We start from the raw sequence: 7607 nt of genomic DNA on the forward strand, positions 1-7607 counted from the left end.
TCACTCCTACTAGTGAATGCAATGTAACACACACCCATACAATGCGCACCACCCCTTGAAGTTTTTCTCACTGCTACTAGTGAATGTAATGTAACACACACCCATACAATGCGCACCACCCCGTGATGTTTTTCTCACTCCTACTAGTGAATGTAATGTAACACACACCCATACAATGCGCACCACCCCGTGATGTTTTTCTCACTCCTGGTAGTGAATGTAATGTAACACACACCCATACATTGCGCACCACCCCGTGATGTTTTTCTCACTCCTGCTAGTGAATGTAATGTAACACACACCCATACAATGCGCACCACCCCGTGATGTTTTTCAGAAACCTATCCTGCATTGCCACTGCATGTTCCCTGACCTCACCATGCTGACCACCCCGCGGTGCTTTTCTCCATCCTACATTGCCACTCACTGCCTATCCTAATTCAGACCCTCCGATTCTCACCACCCCGTGATGTTTTTCTCACTCCTACTAGTGAATGTAATGTAACACACAGCCATACAATGCGCACCACGCCGTGATGTTTTTCTCACTCTTACTAGTGAATGTAATGTAACACACACCCATACAATGCGCACCACCCTGTGATGTTTTTCTCACTCCTACTAGTGAATGTAATGTAACACACACCCATACAATGCGCACCACCCCGTGATGTTTTTCTCACTCCTACTAGTGAATGTAATGTAACACACACCCATACAATGCGCACCACCCCATGATGTTTTTCTCACTCCTACTAGTGAATGTAATGCAACACACACCCATACAATGCACACCACCCCGCGATGTTTTTCAGAAACCTATCCTACATTGCCACTGCATGTTCCCTGACCTCCCCATGCTGACCACCCCGCGGTCCTTTTCTGCATCCTACATTGCCACTCACTGCTTATCCTAATTCAGACCCTCAGATTCTCACCACCCCGGATGTTTTTCTCCATCCTACTAGTGAATGTAACGTAACACACAGCCATACAATGCGCACCACCCCGTGATGTTTTTCTCACTCCTACTAGTGAATGTAATGTAACACACACCCATACAATGCGAACCACCCCGTGATGTTTTTCTCACTCCTACTATTGAATGTAATGTAACACACACCCATACAATGCGCACAAACCCGTGATGTTTTTCTCACTCCTACTAGTGAATGTAATGTAACACACACCCATACATTGCGCACCACCCCGTGATGTTTTTCTCACTCCTGCTAGTGAATGTAATGTAACACACACCCATACAATGCGCACCACCCCGTGATGTTTTTCAGAAACCTATCCTGCATTGCCACTGCATGTTCCCTGACCTCACCATGCTGACCACCCTGCGGTGCTTTTCTCCATCCTACATTGCCACTCACTGCCTATCCTAATTCAGACCCTCCGATTCTAACCACCCCGTGATGTTTTTCTCACTCCTACTAGTGAAAGTAATGTAACACACACCCATACATTGCGCACCACCCCGTGATGTTTTTCTCACTCCTACTAGTGAATGTAATGTAACACACACCCATACAATGCGTACCACCCCGTGATGTTTTTCTCACTGCTACTAGTGAATGTAATGCAACACACACCCATACAATGCACACCACCCCGCGATGTTTTTCAGAAACCTATCCTACATTGCCACTGCATGTTCCCCGACCTCCCCATGCTGACCAACCCGCGGTCCTTTTCTGCATCCTACATTGCCACTCACTGCCTATCCTAATTCAGACCCTCAGATTCTCACCACCCCGTGATGTTTTTCTCACTCCTACTAGTGAATGTAATGTAACACACAGCCATACAATGCGCACCGCCCCGTGATGTTTTTCTCACTCCTACTAGTGAATGTAATGTAACACACACCCATACAATGCGCACCACCCCGTGATGTTTTTCTCACTCCTACTAGTGAATGTAATGTAACACACACCCATACAATGCGCACCACCCCGTGATGTTTTTCTCACTCCTACTAGTGAATGTAATGTAACACACACCCATACAATGCGCACCAACCCCGTGATGTTTTTCTCACACCTACTAGTGAATGTAATGTAACACACACCCATACAATGCGCACCACCCCGTGATGTTTTTCTCACTCCTACTAGTGAATGTAATGTAACACACACCCATACAATGCGCACCACCCCGTGATGTTTTTCTCACTCCTACTAGTGAAGGTAATGTAACACACACCCATACAATGCGCACCACCCCATGATGTTTTTCTCACTCCTACTAGTGAATGTAATGTAACGCACACCCATACAATGCGCAGCACCCCGTGATGTTTTTCTCACTCCTACTAGTGAATGTAATGTAACACACACCCATACAATGCGCACCACCCCGTGATGTTTTTCTCACTCCTACTAGTGAATGTAATGTAACACACACCCGTACATTGCGCACCACCCCGTGATGTTTTTCTCACTCCTGCTAGTGAATGTAATGTAACACACACCCATACAATGCGCACCACCCCGTGATGTTTTTCAGAAACCTATCCAGCATTGCCATTGCATGTTCCCTGACCTCACCATGCTGACCACCCCGCGGTGCTTTTCTCCATCCTACATTGCCACTCACGGCCTATCCTAATTCAGACCCTACGATTCTCACCACCCCGTGATGTTTTTCTCACTCCTACTAGTGAATGCAATGTAACACACACCCATACAATGCGCACCACCCCTTGAAGTTTTTCTCACTGCTACTAGTGAATGTAATGTAACACAGCCATACAATGCGCACCACCCCGTGATGTTTTTCTCACTCCTACTAGTGAATGTAATGTAACACACACCCATACAATGCGAACCACCCCGTGATGTTTTTCTCACTCCTACTAGTGAATGTAATGTAACACACACCCATACAATGCGCACAAACCCGTGATGTTTTTCTCACTCCTACTAGTGAATGTAATGTAACACACACCCATACAATGCGCACCACCCCGTGATGTTTTTCTCACTCCTACTAGTGAATGTAATGTAACACACACCCATACAATGCGCACCACCCCGTGATGTTTTTCTCACTCCTACTAGTGAATGTAATGTAACACACACCCATACAATGCGCACCACCCCGTGATGTTTTTCTCACTCCTACTAGTGAATGTAATGTAACACACAGCCATACAATGCGCACCACCCCGTGATGTTTTTCTCACTCCTACTAGTGAATGTAATGTAACACACACCCATACAATGCGCACCACCCAGTGATGTTTTTCTCACTCCTACTAGTGAATGTAATGTAACACACACCCATACATTGCGCACCACCCCGTGATGTTTTTCTCACTCCTACTAGTGAATGTAATGTAACACACAGCCATACAATGCGCACCACCCCGTGATGCTTTTCAGAAACCTATCCTGCATTGCCACTGCATGTTCCCTGACCTCACCATGCTGAGCACCCCGCGGTGCTTTTCTCCATCCTACATTGCCACTCACTGCCTATCCTAATTCAGACCCTCAAATTCTCACCACCCCGTGATGTTTTTCTCACTCCTACTAGTGAATGTAATGTAACACACACCCATACAATGCGCACCACCCCGTGATGTTTTTCTGACTCCTACTAGTGAATGTAATGTAACACACACCCATACAATGCGCACCACCCCGTGATGTTTTTCTCACTCCTACTAGTGAATGTAATGTAACACACACCCATACAATGCGCACCACCCCGTGATGTTTTTCTCACACCTACTAGTGAATGTAATGTAACACACACCCATACAATGCGCACCACCCCGTGAAGTTTTTCTCACTCCTACTAGTGAATGTAATGTAACACACACCCATACATTGCGCACCACCCCGTGATGTTTTTCTCACTCCTACCAGTGAATGTAATGTAACACACACCCATACAATGCGCACCACCCCGTGATGTTTTTCTCACTCCTACCAGTGAATGTAATGTAACACACACCCATACAATGCGCACCACCCCGTGATGTTTTTCTCACTCCTACTAGTGAATGTAATGTAACACACACCCATACAATGCGCACCACCCCGTGATGTTTTTCTCACTCCTACTAGTGAATGTAATGTAACACCCACCCATACAATGCGCACCACCCCGTGATGTTTTTCTCACTCCTGGTAGTGAATGTAATGTAACACACACCCATACATTGCGCACCACCCCGTGATGTTTTTCTCACTCCTGCTAGTGAATGAAATGTAACACACACCCATACAATGCGCACCACCCCATGATGTTTTTCTCACTCCTACTAGTGAATGTAATGCAACACACACCCATACAATGCACACCACCCCGCGATGTTTTTCAGAAACCTATCCTACATTGCCACTGCATGTTCCCTAACCTCCCCATGCTGACCACCCCGCGGTCCTTTTCTGCATCCTACATTGCCACTCACTGCTTATCCTAATTCAGACCCTCAGATTCTCACCACCCCGTGATGTTTTTCTCCATCCTACTAGTGAATGTAACGTAACACACAGCCATACAATGCGCACCACCCCGTGATGTTTTTCTCACTCCTACTAGTGAATGTAATGTAACACACACCCATACAATGCGAACCACCCCATGATGTTTTTCTCACTCCTACTAGTGAATGTAATGTAACACACACCCATACAATGCGCACCACCCCATGATGTTTTTCTCACTCCTACTAGTGAATGTAATGCAACACACACCCATACAATGCACACCACCCCGCGATGTTTTTCAGAAACCTATCCTACATTGCCACTGCATGTTCCCTGACCTCCCCATGCTGACCACCCCGCGGTCCTTTTCTGCATCCTACATTGCCACTCACTGCTTATCCTAATTCAGACCCTCAGATTCTCACCACCCCGTGATGTTTTTCTCACTCCTACTAGTGAAAGTAATGTAACACACACCCATACAATGCGCACCACCCCGTGATGTTTTTCTCACTCCTACTAGTGAATGTAATGTAACACACACCCATACAATGCGCACCACCCCGTGATGTTTTTCTCACTCCTACTAGTGAATGTAATGTAACACACACCCATACAATGCGCACAACCCCGTGATGTTTTTCTCACTCCTACTAGTGAATGTAATGCAACACACACCCATACAATGCACACCACCCCGCGATGTTTTTCAGAAACCTATCCTACATTGCCACTGCATGTTCCCCGACCTCCCCATGCTGACCAACCCGCGGTCCTTTTCTGCATCCTACATTGCCACTCACTGCCTATCCTAATTCAGACCCTCAGATTCTCACCACCCCGTGATGTTTTTCTCACTCCTACTAGTGAATGTATTGTAACACACAGCCATACAATGCGCACCGCCCCGTGATGTTTTTCTCACTCCTACTAGTGAATGTAATGTAACACACACCCATACAATGCGCACCACCCCGTGATGTTTTTCTCACTCCTACTAGTGAATGTAATGCAACACACACCCATACAATGCACACCACCCCGCGATGTTTTTCAGAAACCTATCCTACATTGCCACTGCATGTTCCCTGACCTCCCCATGCTGACCACCCCGCGGTGCTTTTCTCAATCCTACATTGCCACTCACTGCCTATCCTAATTCAGACCCTCCGAATCACACCACCCCATGATGTTTTTCTCACTCCTACTAGTGAATGTAATTTAACACACACCCATACAATGCGCACCACCCCGTGATGTTTTTCTCAATCCTACTAGTGAATGTAATGTAACACACACCCATACAATGCGCACCACCCCGGGATGTTTTTCGCACTCCTACTAGTGAATGTAATGTAACGCACACCCATACAATGCGCAGCACCCCGTGATGTTTTTCTCACTCCTACTAGTGAATGTAATGTAACACACACCCATACAATGCGCACCACCCCATGATGTTTTTCTCACTCCTACTAGTGAATGTAATGTAACACACACCCGTACATTGCGCACCACCCCGTGATGTTTTTCTCACTCCTGCTAGTGAATGTAATGTAACACACACCCATACAATGCGCACCACCCCGTGATGTTTTTCAGAAACCTATCCAGCATTGCCATTGCATGTTCCCTGACCTCACCATGCTGACCACCCCGCGGTGCTTTTCTCCATCCTACATTGCCACTCACAGCTAATCCTAATTCAGACCCTCCGATTCTCACCACCCCGTGATGTTTTTCTCACTCCTACTAGTGAATGCAATGTAACACACACCCATACAATGCGCACCACCCCTTGAAGTTTTTCTCACTGCTACTAGTGAATGTAATGTAACACACACCCATACAATGCGCACCACCCCGTGATGTTTTTCTCACTCCTACTAGTGAATGTAATGTAACACACACCCATACAATGCGCACCACCCCGTGATGTTTTTCTCACTCCTGGTAGTGAATGTAATGTAACACACACCCATACATTGCGCACCACCCCGTGATGTTTTTCTCACTCCTGCTAGTGAATGTAATGTAACACACACCCATACAATGTGCACCACCCCGTGATGTTTTTCAGAAACCTATCCTGCATTGCCACTGCATGTTCCCTGACCTCACCATGCTGACCACCCCGCGGTGCTTTTCTCCATCCTACATTGCCACTCACTGCCTATCCTAATTCAGACCCTCCGATTCTCACCACCCCGTGATGTTTTTCTCACTCCTACTAGTGAATGTAATGTAACACACAGCCATACAATGCGCACCACGCCGTGATGTTTTTCTCACTCTTACTAGTGAATGTAATGTAACACACACCCATACAATGCGCACCACCCTGTGATGTTTTTCTCACTCCTACTAGTGAATGTAATGTAACACACACCCATACAATGCGCACCACCCCGTGATGTTTTTCTCACTCCTACTAGTGAATGTAATGTAACACACAGCCATACAATGCGCACCACCCCGTGATGTTTTTCTCACTCCTACTAGTGAATGTAATGTAACACACACCCATACAATGCGAACCACCCCGTGATGTTTTTCTCACTCCTACTATTGAATGTAATGTAACACACACCCATACAATGCGCACAAACCCGTGATGTTTTTCTCACTCCTACTAGTGAATGTAATGTAACACACACCCATACATTGCGCACCACCCCGTGATGTTTTTCTCACTCCTGCTAGTGAATGTAATGTAACACACACCCATACAATGCGCACCACCCCGTGATGTTTTTCAGAAACCTATCCTGCATTGCCACTGCATGTTCCCTGACCTCACCATGCTGACCACCCTGCGGTGCTTTTCTCCATCCTACATTGCCACTCACTGCCTATCCTAATTCAGACCCTCCGATTCTCACCACCCCGTGATGTTTTTCTCACTCCTACTAGTGAAAGTAATGTAACACACACCCATACAATGCGCACCACCCCGTGATGTTTTTCTCACTCCTACTAGTGAATGTAATGTAACACACACCCATACAATGCGTACCACCCCGTGATGTTTTTCTCACTCCTACTAGTGAATGTAATGCAACACACACCCATACAATGCACACCACCCCGCGATGTTTTTCAGAAACCTATCCTACATTGCCACTGCATGTTCCCCGACCTCCCCATGCTGACCAA

Source organism: Cavia porcellus, unplaced genomic scaffold, assembly GCF_034190915.1.
Source record: "Cavia porcellus strain 051 isolate PalLab524CR breed Dunkin Hartley unplaced genomic scaffold, mCavPor4.1 scaffold_66, whole genome shotgun sequence".
Lineage (NCBI taxonomy): Eukaryota > Metazoa > Chordata > Mammalia > Rodentia > Caviidae > Cavia > Cavia porcellus.